Raw genomic sequence first — 13,254 nt, forward strand, 5'->3', positions numbered from 1 at the left:
CCAACTTGCAACAAAAAAATAAATAAATTATATATATATATATATATATATATATATATATATATATATATATATATATATATAATATTCATTTCACTACGGAGGGATCTCTATAGTGAAATGATTTTTTTTAATTTGTTGCCTCCAGTTTCCGACCACCGTGGTGGTCGGAAATTTCGACCCCCCGATGGTCGACAATCCGGACAAGCCTGGTTGTTCTGTTGGTCGTTTTATTTCCGACGTTTGGAGAAAGTGGTCGGAATTTGCGACCACTTCCACGTGTGGTCGGAATATGTGACGAAGGGTTTTCCGGCCACCCAAATTGGTCGGAAAAGTGGTCGGAACAGGCATTTCCGACCTATTTAAGGCTATTTCCGACCACTTTTAGTTGGTCGGAAATTTGATGATTTCCAACAGTGAAGCAGAACACCTAAAGGAAAGTCCATAGCTCTTATATCATAATCTCATTGCATGACGTCATCTATGCTACCAACAATAAACGAATTGCAAATAACACTACCAACAAAAAGGAAGAGAACAAATAGTAAAGATGAAGACAATGACAATGTTACTCAAAAGAGAATTAAGAACACTCAGAAAAATTCAAATTAAAAGTAATATTTATTTAGACTATCATTTTTAGACCAAATATTTAGACTATCTCTTTTACAAGGTTGCAATGAATTTTCTATATTATCTTGGATTCATATACTTTGAGTTAGATATTTAAATAAAAAATTCGACATTTAATTACCCATATATAAACTTCTCATATAAAATCTTGCATTGATATACTTTCAAATATTTATTTAAACATAAACATTGGGCATTAACCCATACGCGCAATGCGCGTATAAAACTAGTTTACCCTTATAAGTAACAAAAATTTTATTCTTGATTAGTATTACATTTGAGCATATAAGTATTACATTTATATCTTGACCCGACCCGTCCCGTCTCACGGTGAGATGATCTCACACAAGTTTTTGCCAAAAATTAATTGATAAATGTTACGTGACAATTTTGTTTAGTAAAATATTTAATTATATTATGAATAAATCAATGATCATTATTAAAATTGATTGGTAATTCTATTTAGTAAAATATTTAATTATATTATTAATAAATTAACCATTATAATTAAAATCAATGATAATTATAAATGACTAGTCTATTTAGTGAAATATTTAATCATATTATTAATAAATCCACAATTAAAGTAATGGCTTCACGGCTTCACGTATGATTAACATATATTTACTGTTGGTTATACAAATAATAATGTATCTAATTGGGAACAATTAACAATATAATGTATCTAATAATTAATTAAGAATGTGTAAGGAAATTAGATATATAATAATTAAGTAATATAAATATGTTTAGGAATGTAGGTATATTTTGCTAATTAGAAATAAAAAAGTTTCCTAATAAAATACAAATCTTAGATATTTTGCAAAAAAGGACCCGATTAATATTGACTTTATTTTTTAATGATGTGACATCTTCTTACTAACCGCCGTTCTAAAGCATTTATACATCGGCGGTGCATCAAATATTAATCCAGTCTTCTAATTAATAAAACATTGGAAGAGTTGAAGTAGTCAAAAAAGCGGAAGAGAATGATGAGTGTAAGATGTGTACATAAATAACGGCAGAAGTATCTAAATTTAGCAGGGAGTTGACGTACGCATAGCTTCTCCCTGTTTTTAGCAGAGAGTTGACGCCTAAAGAGTAAAGCCTAACGTTATATCTTCTTCGGTCTTATTAATTTGTGTGTTTTATTTCTCGTCCACTCCTTTGATAAAATCCCACGTGCGCTAACTCAATCTTTTCAAGTCCAAATGTTGACTAAAACTAAAACGTAGGACCATCAGATTGCTGCACTCACACAGGCCGGCCCCCTCGATCCAAACCTCTCTCCCTCCCTCCCTCGCCAATCATCAAGCTTTTTAGTGTTCTTTCCATATATTCCTTGTTTTTTCATCTCAAGAAAGTGAAAGAATTGTGTTTGTTTGTGGAAAATTGTTGAGTTTTTCTTTTGCATTTTTCATTGATTGAACGAAAAGGAAGAAAAGAAACAAAAGGTTATTCTTAAGTAATGGTCGGTAGGGGTGTTAATGCAGACCGGTCTACCTTTTAGACTAGCTCTATCGTAGGGCGATTTAGAACTAGATAGCTCGCTAGTTTCGGTCCCTTTGACACCCCCTAATGGTCGGTAATCACAATTATTTTTATTGTTGAGCATATAATGTATACAATATAGATGTTTATTGTAATTATCAGTTTAAATTTTCAATTAAGACGAAATACATATTTTATTTTGGTATTAAAGTTGGACCCTACAATCGGCACATGTGAGAAGCCTATTGACCATATGTGTACCCCAACATTAATTTAGATGGAACACATCCTACATTATTATACATGTATTATTGAGTATGATCCAATTAATTTTAGTGTGCATATATAGTTAGAGTAGGTTATATGTGAAATCGTCTCACGCGAGACATGTAATACTTTTTAATTAAAATGTAATAATTTTCATGAATTCATAAAAAAGAATGACATTATAGCTAAAATGTATTACAAGACTTACCTAGATGGTTTTATGCAAAACTTATTCCCTTAGCTATTCAGGGTTAGGAAGGTTGTTCGGTCATTTTTAGGAAATAAATTATTTGATCCTAAGTTATAATTGCCTTGTAAATATAAATAGGCAATTCAACTATATCAATTTAGATTTTTAGTTAAGAAAAAAATATCATTTAATTTGGTATTAGAACTGGATCCATATAATTGACACACATGAGGGCCTGATGAGCATTGTGTTGTCTTATCATTTGAGACCAAACACATTCTTCAATTAATATACATGTGTTATTGGGTGTGGTCCAATGAACTTTGATATCTTTAAGACTTTAAGTAATCTCTGATTTTTAGTAATCATATTTTTCAATTGGTTTTAGTAAAGTTCTAAACCAATTAAACCGGTTGAAACTAAAAAATTAACAAAAGAAAATATGAAGAGACAAATATGCATGCCCTTACTAAAAATAACAAAAGTAACGAGAATAACTGAAAGTGTCCAAAAAAATAGTATGGCCGTATGGGATGTTAAATAACAAAAAAGAATAGTATGTGACTAAATTTAGAACTACCACCAAAAACAGTGAGCCTCCGTGGGATTAACTCTGAAAATTATTCGATCACTTTTAAATTATAAATTATTTAAGGATCGGATATGACTCTCTAGCTTGCTAAATACAAATGCTTGCCTCTCTTTATTATTATTATTTTTTATTTTGCTTGTCTCTCTTTATATTACAAAATAAACACATGTTTATTGCACTAAATATACTTCTTGACGGTGACTGTGATGGCTACAATTAATGTGTGCTGCTCATCTTATCGTTGATCTGATCTAGTAAACGTTAGGAGTGGCAAAATCTTTGACTTGTTCCCCAAATCATATAACCAACCAATCATTTGATCTTCTTCTTTTTAATTCTTTTTTATTATTCTTTATAAATTGCTATCGACAGGCACAACAGTACTATTTTGTATCAACATAAGTCGGAAAAGCTGCACTGAACTAAGTCGGAAAAGCTGCACTGAGTTATGTTTAAGTAATAATGTATTAATTAAGGGTCACACTTGTGTGAGACCGTCTCACGGATCCTTATTCGTGAGACGGGTCGGGTCAATGCACCATGCAAATGTCATATTTATATGTGCAAATCTCACACTTATATGCTCAAACATAACACTAATAAAAAATACAATTTTTGTTACTTATAAGAGAAAAAGTAATACATTTTTCAAAATAAGTAATGTTGACAAGTGCCTCTCACTTATAAGGACAAATATAATACTTTTGAGAAAAAATGTAACACTTTTAAATTGAAATGTAAAAGTACTGTATTTTCCCTTAAAAGTATTACATTTACCCTAATAAGTAACAAAAATTTTATTCTTCATTAGTATTACATTTGAACATATAAGTATGACATTTGTGCATATAAGTGTTACATTTGCACTTTTGACCCGACCGGTCTCATGGTGAGACGGTCTCACACAAGTTTTTGCCATTAATTAAATAATTTAATCAATTAATAGATTTCTTTATTTTCTTCAAAACGTTTTCTTTAAAACGTAGACTTTATATTATTATTTTTAATACTATTGACCCTATCAACCTTACGAAGCACAAAAAGTAAGTATCACTTTCACTAAAACTCAAACCCTTGACCTCTTATTTGGAAGAGCCACTTCATACAACTAGATCACAATGTCATTGACACATTAAAAGAAATTGTTACAAAATTTTGTAAAACATTATCTAAAAAGCTCTTGAATTAGATTAGTGTGTGTTATTATTGTTAATTACGGAGTATTTTCTAACAATAATTAAGATTTTCACTTATTTCATTAAAGCGTATTTAAAAATTCCTAATTCATTAATAGATTTATCTTGAATAATTATTCTTTTTAATTTAGAACACTAAAATTAATTAAAAATATATATTCTTGCCTATTAGTTTAGGTTGCTTTAGATCGATGGGATGTGTTATGTGTATATAATGATTTCCTCGGAATTCATGTCCCAAGTTTTATGTTTCCTAGTATGCTTCATGCAACTTTTCAATTACTGCTGCTCCCAATCCAACAAAAATATTTGATATGCATGTTTTAGGCAGCCATAGCATTATGGTGTTTCATGGTTCACAAGCATATTATTGTTCATAATAATATAATAACATAGTATAATATTGCAGCCACCATGAATCTGTGATTGAATATTAGGTATCAAATTGATTCAACCAACTTAATCTAAAAAAGATAATTCGTAGTTCTATATATAGAGCAGTTCAAACTCGAAAGTCCAAGTTTTAGGTGTACATGAAGTACCATTAATAGTATTCAATTCTTGGAAGGCTTATTATAAATAGAAGGATATGAAACTCGAAAAAAATCTTCCATCTCTTGTATTGTCACTCTTCATTCCGTTTTCATGACAAATAATTATACTTAAGTCTTATGAAACATTAAGTTAATATATAGTATTTAATTTGATAGTAAATCACGATTATGTATTATTTTATTAATCCACTTAAAGACTCTTTTGTGGCATTTTATGCACTAACACAAATGGCATTTTATGCCCATGCCTGGAGTTATCTCACAGTAGATGAAATCACACCGATATGTTAAGGATTCTGCATTTACGTTAATAATTAAAAAAACAGTACAATACAATACAGAAAAACATATAAGAGCTATATAGAGTAATACTTAGAAGACTAATTGAAATACACTACTAGAGTTCTAATAACACCTTAAACCAGTTAGCTTGATAATCGCCTCTATCAAACAACACTTAATATTTTGAGAAAATACAGTGTAAATAGGCTTGAATTTGACCTTTCTATCTTTTAATTTGTGTTGTTACTGTGTCATTTTGATGGAAAATAATTGTACTTGAGTTTTACCAAGCATTAAGTTAAGAATATTTGATAGTCAAATTTCGATTTATTTATAGATTCTCTTATTACAATTTATATACTATCTTTAAAATCTTAAAATTGACTAAACTCGTTAAACTTACATTCAAATTTTTAACTTATAATATTTATATTTTTTAGAAAAACTTTGATTTATATTAAAAATTTGTAATCACAATTCGAATGTTTGCTCTAAGTGAAGCCGGTTGGCTAGTAGGAATTCTAATACGTGGGTTTGTTGTCGGATGGTGATAGATGATATGAGATGGGCACTAAAGCTAGGAAGCAAATCAGGTGGAGTTGAGTGTGGGTTAGCAGCAATAGCAGCAGTGCAGCAAGCCGCAATTGCAGGTATATATTGATGGGTGCGGTGGCACAAAGTGGCGTTGACACCGCAGGCGGTGGCACGGCTGGGCGTGATTGTGGGAGTCGGTGTGTTCCTTCTCACATTAATATAATATATATGCTGCAATTGCATTATTGATGGGGCCTCGTTGGATTTATGCATGTGGGCTTAAAGTCCAATTATCATTTATTTATTTATTTTTAAATCTAAGTTTCCTGACTTCGCTCGAAATAAATTTCACAAACTAAACTAGGAATAATGTTCATATTGGTCACTACTGAACGTAACCTGAAAGTGCAATTACGTCACTGAACGAAAAAAATGTGCAATTAGACCACTGAATACTTCAAATGCATTACCTTCCATTTCATCAGGTTGCCTGCTTACATGGATGATGAGTTGACATTTTAAAATATTTTATAATAATAAAAATTAAAAATTAAAAATTAATTGAAAATATTTAAAATAATATTTAAAAAATATTTAAAAATTAATATTAAAAAATAATACAAAATTAATATAAAAAAATAAAAAAATTAATATTTTTTAAAATTTATCTAAATTTTAATATTTATTAAATAATAAACTTTAAAAATAAAAATTAATTTAAAATATTAAAAATTAATATTAAAATATTAAAAAATTTAAAAAATTAATATTAAAAATGTTAAAAATAATATTTAAAAATTATTATTTTTAAAATTTTTAATTTTTTATATTTATTATTAAAAAATTATTTTAAAATTGCACATCACCATCCATGTAAGAAGGCAACTTGATGAAATGGAAGGTAACCTGCTATCAGGTGAAATTGCATGCATTTGGAGCGTTCAGTGGTCTAAATGCACATTTTTTCGTTCAGTGGCCTAATTGCACTTTCAGGTTACGTTCAGTGACTAATTTGAACCTTATATCAATCATTATTTCATGGTAATCATTATTGTTAGTTGTACTGTGGAACATGATCTGAGTTTCATTAAATAAAGATATTGACTCAAAAAGATATTGTCGTTAAGTCTTAACGGAGCTCTATAAATGAAACTACAGTTCATCTCAAAAGATATTGACTCACATTTGTTTTTATATTATCAAATGAAACTGTAGTTATATCAAAATAAAACTGTACTTGTGCTGAAAGGAAATCGTAGTGTATATAAAAGGAAACTGAACAATAGTTTTACATATTTGAGTGTATATTGTCCAATGAAACTATAGTTATATCGAAATGATATTGTAGTTGTGTTGAAATGAAACTGTAGTGTATTATAAAAGAAATTGTAGTTGTGTTGAAAGGAAACTGAATAATAGTTTCACATATCTGAGTCTATAATATCGACTGAAACTGTAGTTAAATTGAAAAAAATTGTAGTTGTCTTGAAAGGAAACTACAGTATATATAAAATGAAACTGAATATGTAATCCAAACGACATCATTTTTATGCATGGACCACAATCCATTGTAGACCACGGTCCACAATAAAATTTGCGCATTATCAGCTGTGTGAATCATAATATATAGCAAATAATATACTTTTAGTATATTAAAAATATACATTGTATTCATGGGATGTACATTATCTGTGTGCTGAATGTACATTATATTGTATAATGTAGATTCAGTACACAAATAATGTACATTTATTAGTATATTAAAAATATATACTTTTTATTATGGTTCACACAATAATTTGTCATTTCCAAGACCATGGTTCGAATAGTTGTGTGGACCATAAACAAAAGGTTCATTTTTAATATATTAAATGTACATCATTTGTTTACGGAAGATTGTTCATTATTTGAAAGTATATATTATTTTAGTACTAAAACTAAAAGTACATTATTTTTTATATTACCAAATAATGTACAATCAGTACATAAATAATCTATTTTTAGTATATTAAAAATGTATCATTTATTCATGGTCCATAGAAAATTTTGCTCTAAACTATATTATGGTTCCCATAAATCCGCTCCAAGCCATGAGGAGGTGATTAGGATCAAGTGCTTACCATAACGCCAAAAGTACCAACAGAGATAAATCAAGACAATTTAGTTTCGAGACTCAACGCTAAATTGTACACTTCTGCGCACAAAGATCCAATCCAAATCCAAACCTTAATATTCGTGGCAAGAATCGAACCCTCCTTACAACTGAAGCCTGGAAGCAATCAAGCAAGTCGTAAGTCAGATTTATCACCCATTAGACTAATGCCCTAAAAGCATCATTGTTTATATATAGGCTAGGCTACTTGTCCAAAATTTTATCTCCTTAATTTTTTCATTTTTTTTATATCACTAGACCAATCCTCGACAATGGTGCCATTTAATTAAGAGTATTTTTTTTATAAAAGTGAGTAATTGTCGTTCTCTTGAATGATAGATGTAAACTTATATATGTTTCTCTCAAGCACAAAGTACTAAACCTCAATAGTAATATATAACCCTAACAGGTTTGTAACTCTAAACAAGCCTCACAATGGTTTAAGAAGTTTGGTCACAAAAGTTTAGGTGTGAGAATAAGTGTCAATGACCACTCTAAGATAGTCAAACTAACGATGAAAACAACAAAACATTGAATTACACACGTACACAACTGCTTCATCTAATTAATAGAAAATGTGATCTCATAAAACCATTGTTCACAGCAAAGTATACAACAAGGTGTATGTTCCCCTTTTTACACTTTAGAAATGATCATCCCTGATGTTCAACAAAAATAAGAAGAGGAAATATAACATATAACAATGTAGGAGATGATAATTCTCCCACTTTCCACATATTAGAAGTGCGAGCAAAGAAGGTGCAACAAGGTATGACAATTAAAAATTCAAAGTAAAAGAGAGTAGAAAGTAAAGAACTCCCTCTTCTTTACAAGGGAGTTCAGTATATGGTGAGGTGAATGAAAGGGTATAAATGGCAAAACAAAGAGTCAAGACTCCCCGAGTGTCGGTCTCTCAAGGAGGACAGATTGGAGTTGAGTAACGTATTGGCATTTAGAAAGTCAGGAGAAAAGAGTTGCGTGAATGATCAAGATTGAAAAGAGTACTCATCAAAAGGGTATAAAAACTAATAGACAAACTATGAAAGGGAAACGGAGATTGGGACTCTTAGCTAGCATGCATGGTCGACTCTACTAATGGATTTGTAAACAATATGATTTGGACTCGACTAGGGAGTTTACGGCATATCACCGAGTGGCGTTACACTCGGACTCCCACATCCTCAGTTGTTTGGGGCATTTCATCGAGCATGTTGTCTACCACTCCTCCCGGATATAGGGCAGGGATGTGGATGAGTTGGACTCGTGAGAGGCCGCTATCGCGCACACACTCACTTTCACGAGTTTGCTTCCTAATGTGGCCACACTTAGGCACAAAGCATATCAAACATCAACCACACAAGCTTTTGAATCTAAATGTATCAAGCTTACAATTTTCAAGAAATTTCTTAACAAAACAACCACACAACTAGCTTTGGGGCTACCAATCCCCTATCTAACCTAAGCAAACATCATAAGAAATGTCAAAAGGAAGCAATGAAAGATTGAAAAGAAATAACAAATGAAATTAAACTAGATAAAGTAAAGACGAGTTACCATTCGAAGCTAAGAATCCTAGTACATCTTTGCTTTCATCATCTAGCTAGATCTACCATTGGAGAATCAATCTAAGTTAAGGGATAATGGGGGTTTTCCCCCAAAGGGGAGAGAACAAAGAGATTTCAGATCTAGAAAATTAGGGCTCCCCTCTAAAAATGCAGGGGAAGGGTTTAAATAGCCATCATAAATAAAGTCAAAATCCCGAGATTGCCCTTAATGGCCGATCCATGCTGCATCCACGCGTGGATGGGGGCGTGGACGCGTACTGGAATTGGTCTATGCTCCCTTCACGTGTGAAGCCCTCGTGGATGGATCCTGCATGGTTGCTTCTTCGTTTGTTGCTTCCTTTTGGCCTTGGATCCCGTTCCGTTCTGTGGAAATGACTTCAAAGCATGCCCTAAAGTTGAATTAGAAATTTTGATCACATCAGAGTCTTTTACGCATGAAATTATTACAAATGGGTGACAAAACTACATAATATTGTCCTATAATTGACACTCAACTCGACTATTCTTGGCACTTATCAGTAGGCCAAGTTCCTATTGTCTCCTCAATAATATAATATGCTACGTACAGCTACAATACGAACCCTTTAGAGACAAGATTTCAGAGGTCAAGTAATTTTTTGACAAATAGAATCTCTTGAAGGGTGCTATGGGACACTTCCCAGAGTACAAAAAGCTTTACACATTTGGCAACAAAAGCAAACAAAAAAACATTTATAATCATGGTATAACAATTACAATATTGAAAAGCAATATGTAATTAAAACTTCAAAACATACACAGATGTTTAACAATAATCATTTATCAATACAAGCTCAACTAATAAAAGACATAAAGCTACACACCATTCACCTGTGAACTTAGGGTAATAAACTCAATCAGTCGGATAGTCCTGCAAAAATTCAGTAAGAGAACTTCTATTCATGTATTGAATAATGGAAAATTATTTGATTAATAATTTGTGTTTATACTAGTGTATTATGCCATTTGACATGTTAGAAAATGTGTATATTTTGGTTTTGGATAAGATTTCTAAAAATAAAATATTATTAAATGAGTGCTCACCACTTAAATTAATGTCCGAAGGCACCTAGTGATTTTTACAAACATGATGAAAGGAGATTAATGCAAGATGAGAATTACCTTTCTTTAAGATTTCTAGAACTTCATTCGAAACATCTTCTGTAATAAACTTTTTCTTTAAATGCTTGTAATACATTAGCCTTATTATTAGTTTCTCTATAAATAAGATTGTTATTAATCACAAAGAAAAAGGTGAGCAGTATAACATAGATAACTATTAGCAAATTTCTCAACATTTCAAATCTTATACACCATCTCATATAAAAATTTAAATGATAGACAAATTAAAGTTGTTTGCAGTGCTTAGAAGTTGTAATTAATACCTGTATGTGTATCTTTAGCAGTAAGAGTAGGCAGATCTATACGAATTTGAGAAGCATGTAGAGTGAACAATAACTCAGCCAAAGTTGCAGAATTATATTATTCATTATGCAAACAACATCCTCTACCTGCACAACCCATTAGAAGCTTAAATTCACAAAACTCATCATCTTATCTAACACGTACTATGGCAAATTCAACTAACGAATATTCTCATCAAGACAGCTATCAGACACCATTTATCAAAGAAAATTCAACTAACAATGGTAAAACAATGAATTCCATAATCACTGACCCATCATTGGCCTGGCCAATCTAAACCAGCTCTGGCAATAACTTGTCTTTAGCTCATGCTTCTTGAGATGAGTGACTGACTAGTTTCTGCATGCAAAGTGCCCAGCGTGAACTGCTGCATGATCTTTAATTTCTTGAAAAATTTTCAAGTTCAAAAACACTAACCAATGATAGCTTCAAGCTAATTACACTATCAGCAAATTGAAGATACATTACATTCATTCACAGTACAATCTCTCAACTCATTCTCCAAGTCCAATCTCTCAGCAGAAACACTAAGCCCAGATAAAATGAACAGAAGCAAAACTAAAGGGATAAGAGGAAGTGGGAAGCATAAAAAAATACCTGTTTCAACGCCACACTCACTGTCGCTGCTGCCGAACCAGATCTAGGTTATGCAGCGGTCACAATTTTAGTCCACCTTACTTAATTTTACCAAATTACGATCACTATTATTTAATGTGTTCCACATTTAGTCCATCGTTAGTATTTCCGTCCGTCAAGAGGTCGTCTACTCCAGAGATTTTTTAGTCTTTCTACGCATTATCTCTTCGCCTTACATACTGATCCCTCCATGGATCTTCTTCATCTCCTCTCATGCCTTGCAGGCTTCATTTTGAGGCCTTCTTCGTTTTACTATACATTAGAATAATAAACCCTAATAATAAGAACAGAATTGAAACTTGTTATTACCCCGATCATCGTCCACATTCCCATCCTCAACAGCCAAAATCAGGTTCTCTCCTGGACTTTGGGAGAGATGGAGGCCCGTTCTTATCGTCAATATAACCCTCAAACTTAAAACCCCGAATCTGGCCGCCGAATCAGGTGGGGAATTTGGAGGCGTCAAACCGATAGATGGCGGATGCCGCTCTCTCCCAACTAGGAGCTTCTCGTAGTAGGCGACCATGTCATTGCCGAAGACGGATACGAGCCCCATCCCGGTGATGCCGACGTGCTTCTTTGGGTCTTCCTCCCACTTGGGGCGGCGGAGGCGGAAATGACGCGGAGACTCCTAGGGAGCGGCCTGACGGAAACTCCAGAGGGGAAGTGCGACATCATCTTCCGAAGTGGGTCGAGCAGCGACGGGCGGAGCGCAGTGGAGTTGAGCGCTTGCATTTGTCGTGGCGGGAGAAGGAGAGATTTTCGATGTGAACGAGGCGGATCTTATAGTGGTAGTATGCAAGACTGAGATGCGTGTATCCTGGCCAAAACATGAAAAGACCAAAAAACTCCTATATTGGATGGCAACTTGATGAAAAATCTAAATGTGGACTAAATGTGAAACACGTAAAATAAGGAAAAAGTGTCAAATAGGCCACTGAACTTATAAAATAATAGTGGTTGCAATGTGACCAAATTAAGTAAGGTGGACTAAAATTTGACACGCCCTTATAACAATAGGACCAAATTAAAAATGAAATTCAGTCTTATTTTAATTATTAGTGGATCAGTTGTTAGTTAGTGGGTTAGTGGTATTGTTAATTAGTGGGTTAATGGTTATGGTTAGTGGTTAGTTTCTAGGAAATTTGTTTATGTATTGCACTATAAATAGTTGTACCTAGTATGCAAAATCATCAAGGAAAATTCATTCTGAATATTGTGTACTCAAGTTTTTCTTTCGTTCTTCTTCTACAACTTCGCGAATATATTATAGATATATCATATTTAATATACTTTTACATTTAGTATCAGAGTCAGTCAACCTTCCAACCTCAAGATATTTCTTGTAATTAAATATGACAACAAATTTCAATATTGTATAGTCGGATCCCAAATTGGATGGTACAAGTACTCTTAAAAAAAAAAGTAGTTGCAACATACAAGTATGACATTTACTGACAAAGTTACATACTGAATTTTCACAATTTACATATTGAATATTCAATAGGTAAATTGTGATTTACATACTAAACGTTCACAATTCAAATTATGAACATTCAGTACCTAAACTGTGTATTTTGAACACGAATTTATCTTACCAGGTGGACCCGAGTCCATGGTATAACTATTGCTTTTATTTATCAACTGTACTATGTATAGAGTTGGGTCACTTGCTTTATTTTCTTCTTTGTTATTCATCAACTGTACTATATATATAGA

At 32.2% G+C, this 13,254-nt stretch overlaps 1 long non-coding RNA gene across 5 annotated transcripts; it reads right to left on the bottom strand.

Moving 5' to 3' along the window:
• Nucleotides 1-9,443: 9,443 nt before the first annotated feature.
• LOC116023765 lies at nt 9,444-11,918 on the bottom strand. Of its 5 annotated transcripts, none has more exons than XR_004099420.1 (5): nt 11,845-11,918; nt 11,153-11,238; nt 10,860-10,985; nt 10,306-10,345; nt 9,444-9,845 (listed from the first exon to the last, which is right to left on the bottom strand). It is a non-coding gene; the product is annotated as an uncharacterized LOC116023765 (long non-coding RNA). The 5 variants fall into 5 exon arrangements; XR_004099418.1 differs by lacking the exon at nt 11,845-11,918 and adding an exon at nt 11,497-11,794; XR_004099419.1 differs by lacking the exon at nt 11,845-11,918 and adding an exon at nt 11,497-11,794 and having other exon boundaries at nt 11,153-11,266.
• Between the last annotated feature and the right edge of the window lie 1,336 nt (nt 11,919-13,254).

This window comes from Ipomoea triloba, chromosome 6 (assembly GCF_003576645.1).
Source record: "Ipomoea triloba cultivar NCNSP0323 chromosome 6, ASM357664v1".
In the NCBI taxonomy this organism is placed as follows: Eukaryota; Viridiplantae; Streptophyta; class Magnoliopsida; order Solanales; family Convolvulaceae; genus Ipomoea; species Ipomoea triloba.